This window comes from Pan paniscus, chromosome 7 (assembly GCF_029289425.2).
Source record: "Pan paniscus chromosome 7, NHGRI_mPanPan1-v2.0_pri, whole genome shotgun sequence".
In the NCBI taxonomy this organism is placed as follows: domain Eukaryota; kingdom Metazoa; phylum Chordata; class Mammalia; order Primates; family Hominidae; genus Pan; species Pan paniscus.
In genome coordinates, this window is record NC_073256.2 from 135,712,246 (window position 1) to 135,734,464 (window position 22,219).

Below are 22,219 nucleotides of genomic sequence, written 5' to 3' on the forward strand. Positions count from 1 at the left end.
ATGAATTTATGAGTGCATAGGCTCTTGAGAGCCTGCTGGTTCATGGAAAAGCCCCTAATAAATATGTGGCCTAAAGAGTCATACTTTCTACCCACGCTTAACCTGATGGCTGCCCCTAAGGATAGGAAAATGACATGGAAAGCTTCTGCTTTTCTGAGTTGTTTAATTTAAATCCCGTGTTCTGATACAAACTTGCCACTGGAAAAAAGAACCTTGGTACAAGGTGTCATGGACTGACTGTCCTGAAGACCAAGCGTGGCCCTATGAGCAGTAAATTTTTATATCATAAAAATTACAATGGTGGTGAAAAGAAGTGACGATAATACTAGCTATTAACTATGATGATGGACTCCATGCTAAAGATTTTGTAGATATTATCTTTAATTCTCAAAACAATACTGCAATATACTTATTTATTATCCCCATTTTACAGGTGCCAAGACTGAGGCTCAGAGAAATTAAATAACATGCCAAAGGTCACAGTGTCTAGTGGAGCTGGGGCCAAATTCAGGTTCACGTGGTGATAAAGCTTTTTTTGTGCCATCACCCTGCATAACTGTCTGTTATGATCTTTGAAAAGTCAGATTTTTTCAAAATCACAAAAATTCTAATTTTGATTGCCTTACACACTCTTCCTCATCATTGTATTTTTCTATTGGAATTAAAGTTTGCAACCTTTGGAGACTAGAAATCTAAGGCAGCAATTTCAGATGTTTTGAAGACCCTCATAAACTACAATTAGTCCACAATAACTAGCAAGAAACAAACACTTCTAAAAAAAGCATCTAGTCATTTAAAATGATTTTTAATTTCATGACTAGTATATAATTATACAAGAACAGAGCTATTTAGTTAGAAAAAATAACTTTGAAGATGAGAGTCCATTTAGTATTTATTTGCTCCAAGGTTCTAATTACTTCAAAAACTACTGAAACTTCATATATGATTACTAACAGCATTCAATAGCAGCTTTGATGGAAGTTGAACCAATCTTTTAAAAATTTTTTAGCCTCATTAACATGAGAGAAATAAAAAATAATAAACACCAGGGCCACATATATATGATGTCATTATTACTTTCCCACTTTGTTGCCAGTTCAGGTCTCCCATGCTAGAAAAATGAAAAATAAAACCCAACATGTCTTCCTGGTCATTTTGGAATTGACGCCAACAAAATAAGACCAGTGAAGAACAATAAACACAGTATTGTTTTTCTGTAATATATTAGCAAATCCTGGTAGCTTCAATTTGGTTTCATTACATTTCCAATATGTGCATGCATCAATTCATCTTCTTTTCTTCCCATAGTTAAGATTTATGCACTTTATTAATCACCTCAAGACAGTCATCTCAGCAGTTTCATTTAGTGGAGTAAACCAGTCAAACCCCATCAGACTTCTGGGGATGTCACACAGCAAACTTTGGATTCCTGGCAACTTGAATCACCCTTGCCAATATGAGATTTTTCAGAGCAATCCATCTTAGGGCCAACTAATATATCACATCTGCCTCTGCTCTTTTCCTAATTAATAGGTTCAAAGAGAGACACCCGCTAGATCACACAAATGTCTCCCTGAAGCAGCCTCAGCATATAGGTTCCTTGGCAGCAGCAGATCAAAATGGCAGGCAGTTAAATGTTCTATTTTCCAAATGCAATTTGAATGATATGAAGGGTCTAAGTGGCATTCAGCAAACCCACATTCTCCAAAGGGCTTTTAAAAACAAAGGTAACACATTCTTCACATTCACTGCATGCTCAGGCGGTTTAAAAATATGATGTTGCCATGTGTGATGGACCAATCATTCGTGCTGGCTTCTAGCTTACAGCAGTGCTAACCAGAATCAGGGCTGCTGACACTCTACTTAAGTTGTTGTCACCTGTTCTAATTCTTGGTAACTGTATTTTTTGTTATCATTTTTTTGATGCCAACTGCATTCTCCCTAAAGTTCTGAAAGGACATAGCTCTAAAGTTAGTGTGCTCTTAATTAATTTAAAAATATGCTTTATTAAGTCCCCAACTGTGCATTTGAGTTACCTGCCAGCTTCTTTTGAGATACAGAGAGTAAAGACTTGGGTTCCAAATGTAACTAGATCAGAAAGATCTAACTACATTTCCAAATCAGAAAGAAGCAAATTTACAAAATTATTCATTCAAGAGAGATATCTTCTGAGCCTTTTTAGGTCTTGTCTGTTTCTATGATCAAACAGAAGGGTTTGGGTGTGCACTTTTCACACTAAAAGACTCAAATAAGGAAGATTCAATGACTTGTAAGCTTGCAAAGGATCAGCTAAGTAAAAATTATAACCTTATATAACAGCACTGCACATAAGACCAAAAATAAAAAATGCCCAATTTGATATTAAGAAAATGTAATGAAAAATCCAGAGAGGAAAATGGGTTACCACAGTGCTATTTCTATGGTCTTTCAAATGCAGTCACACTTCCAAAATCTTGGAATTAATGGCATTAAAAACTCTCCAGCCTCACAAGTTTATTAAGTAGCAGTGTAGTTAAACAAAAAGGGTGCTAGACTAGACACTGAGAGATCTATACTCTAGCCTTGACTGTGCCTTAAACTGTAGTGTGTTAGTCTTGAACCATGGAACCCACCATACAGTAAGTGGGCTGGAATAAACAATGGCTACCCACTGGTTGCCCTCAAAGGTAGCAGTGGGTCTCCTTGCACTATTTTTGCTTCTTAGAAAAAGCCAAGAAATCATATTAACCCATAATATGATTCACAAATTAGTCAAAACATCACATTTATTTGCTTTTTGCTTAAATTACATTAACTGAAAGAGTTAACACTAGTTATTTCATGCTAATCCATTGCTCCCATTCAGGGATCATGTTTCTACTTAGTAATAAATCAAGTTAATTACTACTTAAGTTCAAATTGTAAAGGGAATCTTGCAAAAAGTGAAACTCATAGGGAAACTAAGTTCTGAGTGGGAACTTGGTGGTGACCAGTTAGGAAAGGGTTTTACTAAAATCCCTTCCAGTTCAGGATTTCTATGACTGCAAATATATAAATATGAAAAAAATTAGTCTTTTTCCAGTGTCTTTTGAATTTCAGTGTAGAACTGTTTTATTTACTAAACACATGCCTTTACAACTCTTACAGAGAGAACATATACTTGCAGAGAGAGCATTCTAGCCAAACTCACCATTTCCTTGGCTGGCCTGCTCCTCGCTTCACTGGCCTAATTATTTTCCTAAGCAGCTTAACTGAAATGTTGGCTTACAAATTTATATTTCAATTTAATTGTGCACAGTTCCTAGTACAATGAAAATGTTAAAAGTCTTTTCCTATTTTGACAGTGTTTCACTGTGTTTATTTTTAGGGACACTAACAAATAAACTTCATGTTATCTTTATACATACACCTTTTCTTTTTTCTTTAGATTAACAACACACAGGAAAAACCCTCAACTTCTTTCATTTGGCTGTTGAGATAAAGGGAAAGAGAGTCCCTGTCCAGGACTGCAGGAGAAGGAGAACTGGTGGATGTAAATGAAAAAGCAGAGGCATTCCTCAGGTCAGTCCTATGGCCCAGGCTGCCTGGGTGCTCCCATTCTATTCTTTTCCATCATTTAGTAAACAATGTTCTCAAAGGGGGAAAAAACAGGAAGTGGAAAAAAGAATGACATGGAAAGTCAGTAATCATTGTCCTTGGGGAATGGAACACAGAATTCCCCTTATGGTCTAATTATTCTTTCATATCTTTACTGAGCCCAAATCAGGAGAGTTTCCAGGGTCTGGCTGATGTTTCAGGGGCCTGGTTTCTGCTAGTCCTCAGCTCTGAAGGGAAATATTTACTAACTTCCTGAAGCTTCCCTATTATCATCTATTATTATTTAGTTCGCAGAAAAATCTCTGTCATTTTTCTAACACAGAAGAAAAAAGCTAGAGGAACATGAAAGACCCATGTAAACTGTCATGTGTTTTCTCGGTTGAAGCCACAAGCTGCTTCCTGTTGCCCTGATACCTCCTCCCAAAGTTACTTCCATAGAGTGACTGCCACAGAGTGACTTTGGAAGGAGGTATCAGGGCAACAAGAAGCAGCTGACTCATTGCCTAACTCACCCTGTTAGGCACTCAGCAATGGATCCTAAGCATGCTCCTGTTTCACCTGGTGAAAGCAAATAGTATGTTTCTTTTCTTATCTGTGCTTCTGCTTGTGAGTATATAAAAGAGGAAAAGTGCTACAAGGCGATGCTTTAGAAATTGAATTCTATTGCCCATTATAAATGGCTGCATGCTAGAATCAGGGGATCTTGGTAAGCCTACTAAAATGCATTCTGTGATACAATGGACTTTGGGAACTCGCGGGAAAGGGCAGGAGGGGGTAGGGGGCGAGGGATAAAAGACTGCAAATACGGTGCTGTGTATACTGCTTGGGTGATGGGTGCACCAAAATCTCACAAATCACCACTAAAGAACTTACTCTTATAACCAAACACCACCTGTACCCCAATAACCTATGAAAAAATAACAATATAATAATAATAATAAAGTAATGTCCAAAACTGCAAACACACAGACACACACACACACACACACATATTCTGGAGACCTTGGATCAAAGGCAGTGTTCACAGATTCATAGAAAAAACAACAATATAATAATAGCTACCTCTATTTAGTTCTACTTCTTGGCTAGTCTAGACTTTATTTAGTCTTCATTCCATTATCTGAGGACTAGAAATACCATTTGACCCAGCCATCCCATTACTGGGTATATACCCAAAGGACTATAAATCGTGCTGCTATAAAGACACATGCACACGTATGTTTATTGCAGCATTATTCACAATAGCAAAGACTTGGAACCAACCCAAATGTCCAACAATGATAGACTGGATTAAGAAAATGTGGCACATATACACCATGGAATACTATGCAGCCATAAAAAATGATGAGTTCATGTCCTTTGTAGGGACATGGATGAAATTGGAAATCATCATTCTCAGTAAACTATCGCAAGAACAAAAAACCAAACACCGCATATTCTCACTCATAGGTGGGAATTGAACAATGAGATCACATGGACACAGGAAGGGGAATATCACACTCTGGGGACTGTGGTGGGGTGGGGGGAGGGGGGAGGGATAGCATTGGGAGATATACCTAATGCTAGATGATGAGTTAGTGGGTGCAGCGCACCAGCATGGCACATGTATACATATGTAACTAACCTGCACAATGTGCACATGTACCCTAAAACTTAAAGTATAATAATAAAAAACAAACAAACAAAAAAAAACCAATAACAAACCTTGCAAATTGGGCATTATTTTTTTTCTTATGCTGTGTTTGAAGCTCAGAAACATTAAGCAACATCTCTAAGACCACATAAGTGCTAATGGCAGAAACCAGCTGAATGTTTTCCAGATACATTAAGGATTACCCAGACCTAGTCCCCTAATTTTATACAAGAGATGCTGAAATTTACAACAGGGAGATTTAGACAAGATAAAATAGTGAGTGTAAAGTGTTCAGCTGTGGATTTTTAATACAACCAACTCTGATGATTCATGATGACTGAAGGGAAAGTTACTTTGATGGTTACCTTCTTGAGGGCCAGAAAAATGTCTTTTTTTGCCCACATTAGTGATGACACAGGCTAGGCATTTAACCAATATTTGCGAATGAAAAGACAATATATAACACTGAAAACAGAAACATACAGAAGTCAATTTATATTTGGTTTAAAAATACATGGTTTTCCTCAGCAATTTATGTTCTTAGGAAATTATATCTTCTTTAGGATTACCATAGCCAGTTTGCCTTTATTTATTTATTTTTAAAAAATTTTAACACTGTGGTGAAAATTGGAGCCAGATGTATGTTGCTAGAAGCCAGCTGAAGATGCAAAATGCCAATACCCCCAATGTACAGGCAGGTCATAGTTCTCAAAGTGATATCCCCTACTCTTGGGGCTCAAAGCTCACTTCTTCAAGGAATCCCAACTCCTTTCATAACCAGTCTGTTGGCAAAACCTGATTCCCGTTGATGGATAAGATGTGGCAGGAAGAGATGAAGGGGTTGGAATGCCAGTGGGAAAAATGTGGTACCCCTTACCAGTCATCAGACAGAAGCCAGCTCTAGCGAACCATTCTCACACTGGATCTCTAAGGCACTCAAGGCATATCTCAAAGCTAATAATACACTGAAATCAAAGTAACATTTAGCAAAACTGACTTAGCTTAGCAGAACTGGCCCCAAGTTTGGGGTATCCTTGCTCCCCAGTGTGATGGCAGCCTGCTGTCATGTCAGACACCTACCTGTCAGGTTAGGTGGGGAAAACACTTACTTAGCAATGAGGCATGAGCTGACATTCAGGGACAAGAGCAGAGTCTGCCATGCAGCACTGGAGAGAAAAGCCCTTCCTTCCACACTGACAGCCAGGAATGCCATTTTCTTGCTCAATGAGTGCAAATCTTTTCACTTCTACCCAAAAGCACTGGAGCCTGACTGTACATCCTGACTTTCCCCTGAGCTGAGCAGGCTGAAAAGACTGGCATGGGTTTAAAAAACATGATCAATTTAGGCATGCGGCATCATCAGCAAATGGAACATAAAGTTAATTGTTTCACCAGAGGAAGAAGAGCTTCAGCAGCTTTCTTCACCAGTCGGGTTGGGAGTGCTTCATGTGTCCTGAAGCTCCTCAATCACCAATAGTTTTATGTCAGGGGGTCCATTTCGAAAAGGTATTTTTCAGTGTGACATTAATAATTTATGAATAGGCCAGCACACAAAACTGTATTTGTAAGAGGGACTGAGTGGTGGGATAAACAGGAACTTAACTTCTTAGTAAAAGCAGAAGGATGAAAACATAAAAAGTAAAATATTTTTTAAAATTCTTGCAATATGCAGAGTATAAATATTATCTCACATCTACTGTCAATAATCAGAAAATAAAAAAGAATCATGTAGGGTCATGCAACGAAAAGTGATACTTTGTACATCCCTTCTCCTGTTATGTGCTCTCTGAGCATCTGCTTGGATCTGGGTACATTAATCTGATTAACGGGAATTTTTACAAGTGATTAGGCTCATCTAGTTAAGGAAGACTGGGATGTATTTTACTCTGTGTGTACTGTCAACAGAATTGTCAACAAAGTTTAGAAAGCAGGAACTGTATTATATAATTATGTGAGAAGGAAATGGGGAGGATCCCGCTTTAGTTCACAGTGCTGGCAGCTAGAAAGAAGAAAACAAACTTCTTTTTTTTTTTTTTTACGTGAAAATTGGGAAAACAGGACATACAAGTCATCTAGATACAAAGGGAATGGAACTTTTCAATTTTTGGCATATAATTCACTTAGAATTCTCCATCACAACATGAACTAAAAAGAACTGATTTCTTCTAATCAGCTGAATTACAAGGTCAGAACTCTAAATTATTGCTTTGTTGTTTGAGCTGCAAATTATTGGTGAAAGGCTATTTTTATGCATTTATTTAATCTCTGTATATACTTTTCTCATTGCTATCAAAAAATGCTGTGATGCAAATATTTATTGCAATCCAATATGTATAGATAACATTTTTTATCATTCTAAAGCTTAGAGATGCTTTGAACCTCTGAACTAACCAATATTCTGCCAATATGAAGATCATGTCCAAACTGCACATTCAAATCTGAAACATCAGTGGATAATAACGATGTGTAATTCTACATATGAAAGTATCAGATGCTGGAAACTCAATTTAGTTTTGTAAATCCACAGCAATTTTTATTAAATAAAAGCCTAGGTGAGAAAAATAAGTTATATCCTAGCACACAGAAGACTGCTTAATAAGGGCAATGATAACCCCAGCTGTCACTGATTTTTTTATTTATTTTTATTTTTTATTTTTTATTTTTTTTGAGACAGGGTCTTGCTCTGCCACCCAGCCTGGAGTGCAGTGGTGCAATCATGGCTTACTGCAGTCTCAACTTCCTGGGCTCAAGCAATCCTTCCACCTCAACCTTCCCAGTAGCTGGGACTACAGGTGTGTTACCCAATCACATTAATTTTTTCTTTTGTAGAGATGAAGTTTCACAATATAGACCAGGCTGATTTTGAACTCCTGGCCTCAAGTGTGCATCTCATCTTGGCCTCCCAAAGCGCTGGGATTACAGGCATGACCCACTGCGTCTGGTCAATTGAGCATTTTCTAAGCACTTCACACTGGGATGGGAAGTAAGGCAATTCAGTAAAATAGAGGATCCAGATCTTGCTTTATGAAATCAAAATATAGGTAATAGAAAAAACAGTAAAATGACTGTAACTGAGCATTTCCTGTGGATCGGCATTTAGCAAGGAACTACACATGTAGGTTTGACATTCACAATAAACCTACCAGAAAAGCGTAACCATGCCCACATCACTGGTAAGAAGACTGAAGGCCAGTGGGACCATGACAAAACAAAAAGCTACAAGAACCTTCTCTCCAGCTATCTCACTGCTCTCCAAACTCTCTCTGTGATGCCCTACACTTGTTTGTTCTTGATTTCTTCAATGCACAATGCTTTCAGTTTTTGCTTGAACTTGTGTTCAAAATGTTCTCTCTGCCTCTAGATGCAGCTCAAATATCCCCTCCTCAGAAAAGGAAGCCTTTCTTGATCATTCATGCCAGGTTGGCCTCTTCTCTTATGTGCTTAGCACTTAACAAAATCTGTAATTCCCTATTTATTTCCAGGAATATTTGATTAATATCTTTTTCTCCCACTGGATTGTAAATTCCCCAAAGGCACAGCCTGCATGTGTTACACTCTTCACGTATCTCCAGCACTTGGTGAAGTGCAAGGCACATAGTAGGTACCCAGTCAACATTGGTGGAAAGAATGACATAGCAGCTATTTGCTGACACAGCCGACATTGGAATAGAAACATGCCTTTCTACCATGCCAATTTATCTTTATTGTGTATTCATCACCTATTATCAAAATGCATTTGCCATCTTGTGTTATCCTACAAAATAAGGCAAACTAAGCTCTGGTCCTGATGCCTAATTATTAAGTGTTGGTTCATTCACTCACTCATTCATTCATTTGTTCATCATGTATTCAACAAACATCTGTTGACCACCTACTCTGTGCTAGGCACTGTTCTAGCACAAAACAGATACAAGTCCTTAGAATGAATGACATTCTGGTCTAAAACATGCTAGTTGACAATCTTGATCTGATTTCTAAGTGTCTGATGTATATGGCTGCATATTTAAGGTTGCATGGCATATTGATGTGCAGACTGATAGACAACTATTAATTAATATAGATATATTAAATATGAGGCCTGTCTATGAAATGATGAGGTAAGTGTAGAGATAAGCCCTCCATGATGGATGTATTCAAATGACTGGTGCTTTTCAGGAGCCAGGCATTTATTTCATCCATGTTCACCACGGCTCACCATGTAACTAGAACATCTTTTTGACAGTTGATTTCATGACTGGTTTATGTGCCACAGAAGAAAACTGAGGTTATCACTATGCAGTTGCTCTGAATTTTTGTCCCCAACTTGATGATATAACTGATCCTAAGACTATCCAAAAGAATGTCACTAAAGCCCTGATGGTCACTCAAAAAGAAGAGTTACCCAAATGTTTAAGGGAAGGTCACGTCACTAGAATAGAGACAACACCTTCCGAAGGGACTAATTTCACAGGAGCAGCATACATTGGATAAACATACTTTGGTATGTTCATTTAAAAAGCATATATATATGCCAGTAAATAAGATGTAAAAACAATTCGACATTATTAGTAAAACGAATGCCAATTAAAATTGTATTCTCAATTAGAAGAGATTAAAAAAATTTTTTTGGTAGAGGCTGTCACAGGAACGGCAGTGTTACACCCTCCTGAGGGAAGAGATTTGTAAATTATTATAAATTTTCAGAAGGGCAGTTTGTTCACATGGTTATAGAATATGGATTCTCTAAAATGTTCACATACTTTTTTTTTACATATGTAATTGTGCCTTGGGAAAACAATCACATAATTTTGACAAATAATTTTTGAAAAAAATAATTTTTTAAATAATGTAATGTTTATTTTTATCATAATACAGAAACAGAACAAGTCAAATGCAGTGCTAATAATAGAAAACAGCATTATGCATTGTAGAAGCAGAAAAATTGAATGTGGGAAAGCCTAAATGCAGTGGAAAGCAGTGAGATGAAGCTGGAGAGAAGGTTCTTTCAGCTCCCTGCTTTGCGATGCTCCCATTGGCCCTCAGCCTTCTTACCCGACAGGTGGGGTGTGGTCACACCTACCTGGTAGGTTTATTGTGAATGTCAAACATACATATGTAGTTCCTTGCTGAATGCATGGCTCATAGGACATGGGCAAATCGTTCATTTGTTATTAGACATCTTTAAATCTTTTAACCTTTAAGAAATACAAGTACATAAAATTGATTCCATAAATGAATGCTCAAAAATGCACTTCTTATAAACAACTTTATGCATTGTGTTTATTTCAAAATGGGTAAGATGTGTTTACCTTTGCATGTTATATAAATTGTAGGTTGAATTTCCAGTAGAATAAGTGCATACATGCTCAGAGGCATATACAATGTTATGAACATGCACTACCTATCAGTAATCTGTAATATTTAAGAATTTTTTAAAAAAAGATGTGAAAGAGACTGGCTAGATAATCCCAGTTGATTCTGATCCCCGATTTCTGCCTATCCTAGCGAACTGCTACCCAGACATAACCATTACTAATTATTTTAGCTACTTCTTGCAGCATTTACACTTTTTAAATACACTTTGTTGTTTATACAATTTTGAATTGTTTACACACTTTTACCAAGGGATTCACCTGCTAAGAATCTACCTAAAAATATGAGGTACATGCACAAAGATTTAGGCATAGGGATGTTCATCCTATTGTTATTTATAGTAACAAAAATTGCAAGCAACACTTGCTTGTTTCAATAAATGAAGCATAAATGTACAATAGAGTAAGCAGGTAAATATTAATATATTTAAAAGACATAGCAATAAATAACTATAAATTGATATGTAATAGAATATTGAGATGATATTTGAACAGTAGTTGGTATTTTGAAGCATTTTGTTGGTGTATTCTTTTTAACACTGAAATTATCTTTTACATGTTTGCGTATAAACAGAATAATAAGCACTGTTTTGTCTATTTTTATATAATCTTTGGGCTTTGGTTTCATATAAGGTAGTGTGGAGCAGTAAAGGGGTTAAAGGAGGTACATGTTCTTATATTTGGGAAAAATCATTGCCTTTTGTCCACTTCTGTGTGTGGGAGACATCAAAAGGGGTGATGATAATGCATTTGCATAACAGAAGGAAGTTTGACTAGCGACTCCTTTAATCATAGGGTATGATACATGGGAAGGTCTAGAGGGAACTGATAAATAAATAAGGTACCAGAGTCTGGGAGCTCAGAGTCCCCAGGTAGGCTAGTGATCAGATTTAGTAAGGTTGGTGGAGGCAGCGAAGAGGAGCATGAACATTTAGGCAGGGTTCAGAGAAAGCAGGCAGGTAAGAGATTCAGCAAAAGTAGTACTCGCTATAGTGTTAAGGAACAGGGATTATCTGGCAGGCTCTCTGCTCTCAACAACATATGACTGTGATGAAAGATGTGGGTCTCTACACGTCCAATGGTTTTACTTTGAAGATGCCTAAGGGAGAATTCTGTCCCAATCAAGATAGGGTCAGAAACTCTGGGATGATCTTATTGGCAGAACAAGGTAAGGGGGGAATAGAGGGAAGCAAGGCAGAGCTGTCCAGTAATGAATGGGTTTTGAGTGAGAGGAAAAGTACATTGGTCTTATCCAACATGGAGCAAAGACGTGAGTAGAACCAGTTTGAGAAAATAATATAGGAATCTAAGGAGCAGGCAGTTGGAAAAGTTCAGATGAAAGATGACCCAAAAATATACTAAGATGGATTTAGGAGATCTTAGCAAGAATTGGCAAAAATCTCTTCATGGCCTACAGACATATGGCTGTAGGCTGAGTCTACCTAAACCAACTTAGATTTTTGTTGTTGTTGTTGTAGGGTAGTGAATGGTAGATTGATTCATTCTCGTCTCAAATTTACATCATAAAAGTTTCCTCAAAGCTGGGCATGGTTCATCTCATCATGACATGAAAATCATGGGTATTGGGATAAGTCTGTCAATGCTGCCCCTAAACCTCAGTTCCTTGTTATACAAAGGCTTATTCCTTTTTTTTCTTTTTTTTTTAATTGACATATAATAACTGTACATATTTATGGGGTACACAGTGATGATGCAATACATATATAGTGATCAGATCTGGGTAATTAGCATATCCATCACCTCAATCATTCATAATTTCTTTGTGTTAGGAACATTCAATATCCTCCTTGTAGCTATTTGAAACTATATACTATTGTTAACTACAGTCATCCCACAGTGCTATAGAACACTAGAACTTATTCATCCTATCTAGCCGTAATTTTGTATCCTTTAACAAATCTCTCCCTATTCCTCCCTTCTTTTACCATTCCTAGTTTCTCCTATTCTCTGTTCTATTTTTTGTTTCTGTGAAATCCACTTAAGACATCTTTAGACACCTTCCATCTTGACAAGTTGCCATCTTCAATACATGGCCTTCAGAGGTGCCCAGGAAAGGGGCAACAGAGTGAAGGACCATGCAGGGAATTTTATGGTCAGATTGAGAAGTGGTAAAGGCTGGGAAATGCAGTCTTTCTGAGTGCTCAGGATGAGAAATAGGACAGCAGTAGTTTTCAGTGTGTCGTCCCACATCAATAGCATTGGAATCTACTGGATCTTGTTAGAAATAAAATTCATAGGCTCCAATGAAGACCTACCAGATCAGTGGCTCAGCAATCAGTGTTCCAACAAGCCCTTCAGGCGATTCCAATGTACATTAGAGTTAAAGAACTACCAGGCTAAGTGATTATCTAGCCAGTCTCTTTCACATCTTTTTTGTTAATTCTTAAATATTACAGATTACTGATAGGTAGCGCATGTTCATAAAATTGTATATTCTTCTGAGTATGTATGCATTTAGTCTACTGAGAATTAAACCTTCAATTTCTACAATGTGCAAATGTAAACACATCTTACCTATTTTAACATGATGCATAAAGATGGTTATAAAAAGTGCATGCATTTTTGAGCATTCATTTATGGAGTCAAATAATTTTATGCACTTGTAAGCATTTCTTAAAGGTTAAAAGGTTTAAAGATGACTGGTAATAGTTGAACCATTTGCAGAAACTCAAAACAAGCCAGAGTAGAAATGCTGATGACAAATTAGAAGCAGGATTATATAGACTAAGATGGGAATAAAACCCTGGGACAAAAACTACATAAAAACCTTAAGGAGAAAGAAAAACTTTTTGAAAATGCAAAGAGCAAAAGGTGGTGGGGTCACTAGATGTGAATAATTAGCAAGCTGTAGTCAACATGGGGACCTGTAACATGCAACATGTGTTATTATACAACCGTGAACACCATTTAGAATAAAAATGTGAAGGAAAAATTCAAAAAGCTGTCATGATGGAAATGGTTCTCTTGACCCATTGACTAAAACAGTTTCTTCCTTATTAAAATGCTCACTGAGGGTGGGCCGTTCAAAGCCAAAAGGTACAGATACAAAAGCAGCTCAGCCATCATAAGCCCATAAATGAATGCCAGGATGAATCACTAACCAGTACTTAATCGTGGACACCCACAAGTTGCTTTGAAAGCTGGAGGACTAGATTCATTAAACGTTGTCTCTTAAAACAATCAAGTTGTACTTCTGTTTATGGTAAATGTATGCACAGGCAAACTGCCTTAATAGTTCATGAATTATTCTTCAGACCTGCTAAAATGACATCTGTCGTGATGGATATATTTTATTTTTTATTAGTTTTTAAATTATGAAAGTCTTACAGGCTCCTGAACAGAAGTGATCCATATGGATGAATACAGAATAAAAGTCAACATTCTTCTCTTCTGCATTTCTACACTTCTCAGATGGAATCATTGCTACTAATTCTTTACGTTATTCTTACAGAAATTCTTTACAGGTAGAGTCCATGACCAGTATTTTAGAAACATCTCATTTCAAACAGGTATCTTAATAGGCTGTCACAAAGAAGGCAAATATAATACACTGAGAAGATGGCAGTGAAAACTGAGAAAATGTGAAAAGCTCAGGCTAGGGCCAATAATAAGACCAGTATATAAATACACAGATACTAGATTCAGGTAAAACTCTTCACAACATTTTCTAGCACCAGATCTTTGAGATTTTTTTTATTTTGCTGGAGCAGATTAAAAGAGCAGAGGACCAAAGAGAGAAAAATTAAACCTCCATCTTATTCATGGGAGCTTCAGGAGAATTTGGATGCCTTTCAGGGAACAACAGGGAAACCCCCTCACCTTCAGTTGTTCACTTTTCTTGAATTGTTAAGGTCGCATCTTGTATTGTGAACAGTAGCATCTCGAATTTGTAGCCACATTCATTTAGTTCTTTGCTCATAAATTCATTTATAATGTGTTTATTGAGTATGTACTGTGTGACATTAGCTCTGATTTCAAAGAGCTTACAACAGAGCTAGAGAAAACAAGACCAGCATATTTAGAACATTTGGAGAATAACAAGAGAGGATATATAATAAAGGGCTAAACTGAATATAATTAAATGTCAGCCTGCATGGTGCCATGAGAAACACTTAATTAAATCCAGGCCAGAATCCATGTCCTGGTTCTAAGAAAAGAGTCTCCTACAATCTCTTAGTTTCCACTGTAACTAATACCTGGAGTTCAGTCCAGTAACGTAATTTAGCAATGGCTATATTTCCATGCTCAAAAGGGAACTCTGTTGATCTTGAAATGTGTATGTGTGTTTAAAAATGTCTATTTAATTTTGGGAGGAGGAAAGGTAGCTTTGATTGCACTTGGTGATTGAGTCTTCAAACTTAATGCTTCTGGGAAAAAGATAGCGTAGACTCATAAAATCCAGAGAGAAGTCCAAGAAATCAGTAAGACCAACCTTTTACCTCCAGGTGGGATAGAACCTCTGACCTATTATCTAGGCAAAAAATTATAGTGAAATTCTCATATATCTTTTCTCCCAGCATATATTAAATCAAAGTGCAACTAGGCATCTGTTATTGGAGCATTATAAAGCCGTATGTGATATTCACTAATACTAAATGCCTGGAAGGAAACTAAGTTAATACATATGGCTTTAAATTTACAAGTGAAGACTCATCCATCATCAAAGACCCAGAATGCTCACTGCCGTCACATTAAAAATAACTTACAAAAGATATGTTTTCATTTGTGTATCATCCCCTTCAACACAGGAAAGCAAGAGAAGGATATGTGTGCATTTCCTGGACTTGATCTGGAGCATGCAACACATTCTACAAAGGGATTAAAGGGCCTGAGGTCTCTTAGACACGTTTTGCCAATTTCACGTCAGAGACAACTTAAGTTGTGGAGTCTTCAAATGAATGGTACTTATGCATCCTGCCAAAGTCATAAGGATTACTGGAGGTTCTTATAAACAAGAACAACAACTGTACATTAGGGACAGATAGAAGACAGTTCTGGAATGGAATCCTGTGGTGATATCCCAAATACCGTATGGTTTCATTTACCGGAAGAAAGAACATGCAGCCCATATTCTACTTCACGTATCTGATTAGAGAAGGCATTACCAAGAGCATTTGTTTCAGAATTCTACGACTGACAAAAGAGAAAGAAACAAAATCCTCCTCTGTCTTCATTGTTGGCAGGGCCTTCTTAGGATCTCAAAAACAAAATTTCTTTCTCTTCTAATTTTGACCTTTTCTGTTGGGCAGACGTTGACTTTTTTTTTTCCTGACTGTGTTTCTAATGGAGCCTGAAATTAACATGGCGTTTTGTTTACCTCCTAATTTGTGTGCTGCCATCATCAATGTTGTCAGCATAGTTCTGGGAATAGGGTTTGTTTACTGCTTCTCTTGAGCCAGCAAAGGAAGAAATGCAGAAAAGACTGCTCTACTTATCCCATTCCAGTTTAAAATCCTCTTCTTTTCACAGAAATGGTCTTAGCCAAGCAGGCAATGACCTTCTGCATTGTTGGCTATAAAAGCCCAACAACCATCTTCGAGTGCTTATCCTCGATGACATTTATGGGCTGCTTTTGACACAGCTGAGTATTCCCTGACTCCCCTCTATTCTCTGTTCACATGGTACCCAGAAATCGAGCCTTCCTAGTTGTCTTCATCCTTCAAAGGATGCCTTGTGGGCCCGGGTTCTCCGCTCTTCTCCTATTCTTTGGTGAAGCTACCTATTCCAAGTCTTCAGGTGCTCCCTATAAAGAGAGGACACTCGATTCTTCCTGAATTTTTTATTTTGCCTTCGCTTTCTCACACTAAGTTATGTTTATGCTTCATGGTCATATCAAGCTCAGTTTGGGAGATGGGGAGACAATATTTCTTCTGTGAGAAAGTGTTTTGAAACGTCACAACAATTTTTAGAAACAGAGATGGGTTTTGCTTTGGTCTTTAAGTCTTCCTAGTCTTTTGATCCCACTGCTTTGTCCATTAGTCAGCTTCTATTATTTCATTACCAATATTCATCTTCTCTAGAAGCATTTTTCAATCAGTAAATACATTTGAAAAGCATAAGAACCTCTTTTTAAAAATGACTTATCCAGTGGCTCACGCCTGTAATCGCAGCACTTTGGAGGCTGAGCCGGGTGGATCATGAGGTCAGGAGATCGAGACCATCCTGGTTAACACGGTGAAACCCCGTCTCTACTAAAAATACAAAAAAATTACCCGGGAGTGGTGGTGTGTGCCTGTAGTCCCAGATACTCGGGAGGCTGAGGCAGGGGAATGGCGTGAACCCGGGAGGTGGAGGTTGCAGTGAGCTGAGATTGCGCCACTGCACTCCAGCCTGGGCAACAGAATGAGACTCCATCTCACAAATAAATAAATAAATAAATAAATACACAAATAAATATAAACTTTTTAAAACTTAAAAAGTACTATTTTAACCTTTTAAAAATGTACAGCTCAGGCCAGGTGCAGTGGCTCATACCTGTAATCCCAGCACTTTGGGAGGCTGAGGCGGGTGCATCACTTGAAATCAGGAGTTCAAAACCAGCCTGGCCAACATTGTAAAACCTTGTCTCTATCAAAAATACAAAAATTAGACAGGTGTGGTGGTGGGCACCCATAATCCCAGCTACTCGGGAGGCGGAGGCACAAAAATTGCTTGAACCCGGGAGGCGGAGGTTGCAGTGAGCCAAGATTGCACCACTGCACTACAGCCTGGGCAAAAGTGACTCCCTGTCAAAAAAAAAAAAAAAAAAAAAAAGTACAGTTCAGTGGCATTAAGTACGTTCACAGTGTTGTGCCACCATCATTGCTATCCCTTTTCAGGACTTTTTTATCCCAAGTAGAAACTCTGAACCTGTTAAATAATTATTCTCCATTGCTCCCTAATCTCCAGCCCCAGACAAGCTCTATTCTACCTTCCATTTCCATCAATTTGCCTAACCTAGGTACCTCATATAAGTGGAATCATATTTGTCCTTTTGTATCTGGCTTATTTCACATAGCATGTTTTCAAGATTTCTCTCTGTTATAGCATGAATCAGACTTTTATTTCTTTTTATGGCTGAATATTTCATTGTATGTATATACCACATATTGTTTACCCATTTGTCTGTTGATGGACATTTGGGCTGTTTCCACCTTTTGTCTATTGTGAATAATGCTGCTGTGAACATTGGTGTACCAGTATCTGTTTGAGTCCCTGCTTTCCACAGAAGGACACTCTTTTGCTTTACAAATGTATCAACTTCGTCCAGAAATAATGTCTAGAAAGGTCCCAGTGATTACTAATCTATCCAGGTCCACAACTTGGGTTTGGGTGTTGCTCCAGTCACTCACCTGTTTGCTTTCAGATCAGTGCTTTTTCCTTCTTTGCCTACTCTGTTTGCCTGGGATGACATTGCCTAGACTCCCTTGCGCTACACCTTCCAGGTAGTTTTAGCCAATGTGAAGCATTGGAAGGAGGCCAAGGGACAGAAGAGGGAATATCCCTCTCTATATATCACTTTGCTTCTGGTGGCGTCTTTGGCAGTGGCTGCATCTCCTCCTGATTCCAGCTCCTACTACAACAGTCCACTGGGTTCCAAGTTCTGCCAGGCAGCCTGTTACTTCGAGGTTCTGCCTTGTCCTTTGTCCTTCCAGCTTCAGGGAAGGTAGAAACTTCCTACTGTTGCTAATTTCTGGGCTGCCTCATTTTTGAAGTTTCAGTATTCAGCTCTTTTATCATTTGTGCTGTCAATTCCTTCCATTATGTTCCTTCTTTTAAAAACACTTGGAGTGGCATCTGTGTTCCTGACTAGAACCTCACTGATGAATCTTCTACTGGAGAAAGAAGTTTCAAAGTTTCTTAGGCCATAGAACCTGTGGTAGTGACTCCTGGTTGTCCTCAATATATAATCCATCTAATATGAATATTTAGCTGTGATTCTGCCTCTCAGCCTCTTTTGTAGTTTAGCATGGCCATGTGAACAAGTTCTGGCAAAAGTGATGGAATCAGATGTGCTGGATGGATGACTCTAAACCTTCTTTAAAAGTCAGCTGTTCCATACCCTCTGTACTTCTTCCCCTCTTCTTCCTGTGGCTTGGAGCATAAATGTGACCACTGGAGTTCCATCCTGGAACATGAGAACAAGGACTTCATTCTAAGGAGGGCAGGACCAAAAGCTAGAAGGAACCTGAGTCCTTGAGAACTCTGTGGAGTAAAGCCACCACCTCAGCCCTGCTCTTCCTACCTCTGCAATTTTACATGAGCAGCAAATAAAATTCTCTTTTGTCTAAGCTGCTGCTATTTTGAGTCTGTGCTTATTGCAGCTGAATCCTAACCGATTCAGGATCCAAATCATGAGCTCTGTGTCTGTCCTAGACTGCTGATGAACTTTCTTGTACCTTTCCTTACTTCATTAAAGCAAGGTCCTTGATCTTCCGATCTTATCCTAAGTTTTTCCCTTCTCCTGTTTATACTTAGAATTGACGTATCCTCATCTGTGAAGCTTTCAAAAAGCTTTATTCCTTTTAACAGCTTCTGCTTTGCCTACTAAGTTTTCTCTGAAAGCAGGGTAAGATCTGGCCACTGACCAAGCTGATATCCAACCTAGAAAATGATTAAAGCCTGAATGTTAGGGAATTTTTAATTAAAAGCCTGGGAACATTGTTCCTTGGGTATTAATAAAGTCAGTAAAATGGAGAACCAGCATGACCTAACATCACAAGAAAGGCCATTAGTGTCCTAGTCTGCTAGCCCCTCTTCATGGAGCTGATGGGCTGTAACCGCATCTAATGACTGCCAAGCATACATAAATCTCACCTATACTTTATTCAAGTGGGTGTCAATTAGAAATGTGGACTTCTGGAATGGTGGCTCCCAAATGTTATTGTGTGTGAAAATCATTTGGGGAAATTTGTCTGAAATGAAGATTCATATCCTTCCACTCATGATTTAGTTGGATGAGGTGGGGGCCATAAGCTGTCCGTTCAAAAGGACCCCAGGTGCCTCTAAAGCACATGGTCTATGGACCACATGATGAGAAACATTGCTTCTGGGAAGCTCATAAATGCTGTAAAGCAGCCACAAGTGAAGAGAGCTGTCATCAGCTGGGGGTGGGATTAGAGAACATTAATTGATGTCTACCACATGCCTGGGGCTCTGCTAGGCATAATTCAGACATCAACTTAGTTTATGCCTACAATAAACCTACATAATTATTATTGTTACCCTTGTTTTACAGTGAGCAATCTGAGGCTCAGAGAAATTAAGCAATTTGCCTAAAGTTACAATGCAGCTTCAAAGCTGGGGGTGTGTGTGCTAAATACATTTCTGTTTATTCCTCTGTACAGTTTGGCTCTATACACTTGTTCATCGTGCTTTGCGCTCCTAGATGCTGACCTGTACAGAATGCCTCACGGGATGCTCTGCCTCTGGCTTTTGTTTGGGTTGGGTTCTGCCAATGTGAAGTGCTGGGAGAAGACTGGAAAGAAGGAGAAAGGCGAGGTCAGGGTATTTCTTCCCCCAGCCTCCTTCACTGCAGGTGGCCATGGCTGCTGCCCTTGACCAAAGGTCACAGCCCTTATGACAGCCCTCTTTCCACGTGACTGTTTTCTTCCAAGTTTCTGTAACTGTTCCCCTTCTGCTAGAGAGAATATCAGGCCTCATGCTGATAACTGGTAATTCCTGTTTTCCTCTCTAGCTAGGATGAGGTAGTATGCTAACCTTTTGTTTCTCTACAGCTTGTCCTTAATTTTGTAAACATAGTCATTTCTTCATTAAATTCTCCAAATCACTCACTCATTTGAGCGTTCCATTTGTTTCTTGCTGGGAACCTGATACAGGCTGTTTGGCTCTGAAGTCTTCCTCTTTCCACTCTTCTACACCCCCTCATTTCACCTTCCTCACATAATAATTGTGATGATGGTGATGATGACGATGGCAATGATACCAAGACACTTACTGTATGAGCACTTATTGTATGCAAGGTGTTGTGCTGAGAACTTTACATAAATAATCTTATTTAATTTCCACAACTACCCTATGCATTAGGCACTGCTTCACTCCCATTTTGCAGAGGAGGAAAATGAATTTCAGAAATTAAGTAATTGACCTCAGCAGAACCGGTAAATGTTGGTGCTGAGATATGAGCAATACTCACTCCTTCTACCAGGCATCAGGGCCATCATCACACAATATTTTCCCAGCTAAATGTGTGAGTAAAATTCTTGAAAATAAAGATGTCGAAAAGTCGATGTTACTTATTTTTCAGGCTTGAATCAGAAAAAAATGTCTTCCATTTCAAAAAGGAATATGTTGTACACATGATTTTTTTTTTACTTTCTCCATCACAACTCACTTCAGACCCCTCTACTGCACAGATGGCAAGTTCTAATAGCTGCTTAACACGCCTCCAGCCTCTCCCCATTTTATTCTGCACCCTGCTTGTCACACCATCCTATAAATGTTCTTAAAATTTATTTTGATTATGGTCATGCTTCTGGAAATAATCAATATAATTCAAATGATTACTTCTAGGAAAAGCCCAAATTTTAGGTAATACAAAGACTTCAAGGATAAGATCTTTCTTGATTCCTAAATCTTTTATTATTATTATTTCAATAGGTTTTTGGGGAACAGGTGGTGTTTGTTTACATGAATAAGTTCTTTAGTGGAAATTTCTGAGATTTTGGTGCACCCATCACCTGAGCAGTGTACACTGCACCCAAAGTGTAGTCTTGTATCCCTCACCCTCTTCCCACCCTTTCTCCTGAGTCCCCAAAGTCCATTGTATTATTCTTCTGCCTTTGTATCCTCATAACTTAACTCCCACTTATGAGTGAGAACATACAATGTTTGGTTTTCCATTCCTGAGTTACTTCACTTAGAATAATGGTCTCTAATTCCACCCAGGTTGCTGCAAATGCCATTATTTTGTTCTTTCCTATGGCTGAGTAGTATTCAATGGTGTATATATATATGTGAGATATATATGTGTGTGTATGTGTGTGTGTATTATCACATTTTATTTATCCACTTGTTGATTGACAGGCATTTGGGCCAGTTCCATATTTTTGCAATTGTGAATTGTGCTCTTACAAATATGCATGTGCAAGTATCTTTTTCATATAATGACTTCTTTTCCTCTGGGTAGATACCCAGTAGTGGGATTGCTGAATCAAATGGTAGATCTGCTTTTAGTACTTAAAGGATTATTCCTAAGTTCTTTTTTCAGACTTGAATATGACTACTCCCTTATATATTCAGAAGCCTAAAAAATCCAACCTATAGGCCTTTGCTTACAGAGTTATCTTTGCTTAGAATTCTACTCCTTCTCTTAAAAATTCCATGAAGGCCTCCCTTACCATCTTCACTTAGCTCCTGGGTCTCTGATGACATTAGTCCCATATTTTCTGTCTTGTGTTGCCACAATTTATGCTCATGCTTAAGGACATTAATTCCTCTCTCCCTACTGTGCTCCTCTCAGCATATTCCTGTATCCATGACACAAAACAGACCTGCATTCTTTAAACATACTCTCTGGTTGCAGAGACCATTGAAGGTACTTAATAATTATTAAAGGAAAGAAAGCTTTACAGCTTCCCCTACTTTCCTTATAGAACAGGAAATTGACACCCAAGATGTTTGTTGTCACTTTCAAGAA

At 38.2% G+C, this 22,219-nt stretch overlaps 1 protein-coding gene across 8 annotated transcripts in view; it reads right to left on the minus strand.

Moving 5' to 3' along the window:
* SAMD12 (sterile alpha motif domain containing 12) overlaps window positions 1-22,219 on the minus strand; it is a 489,284-nt gene that overhangs the window by 156,713 nt on the left and 310,352 nt on the right. The gene's annotated exons all lie outside the window — the stretch shown is intronic.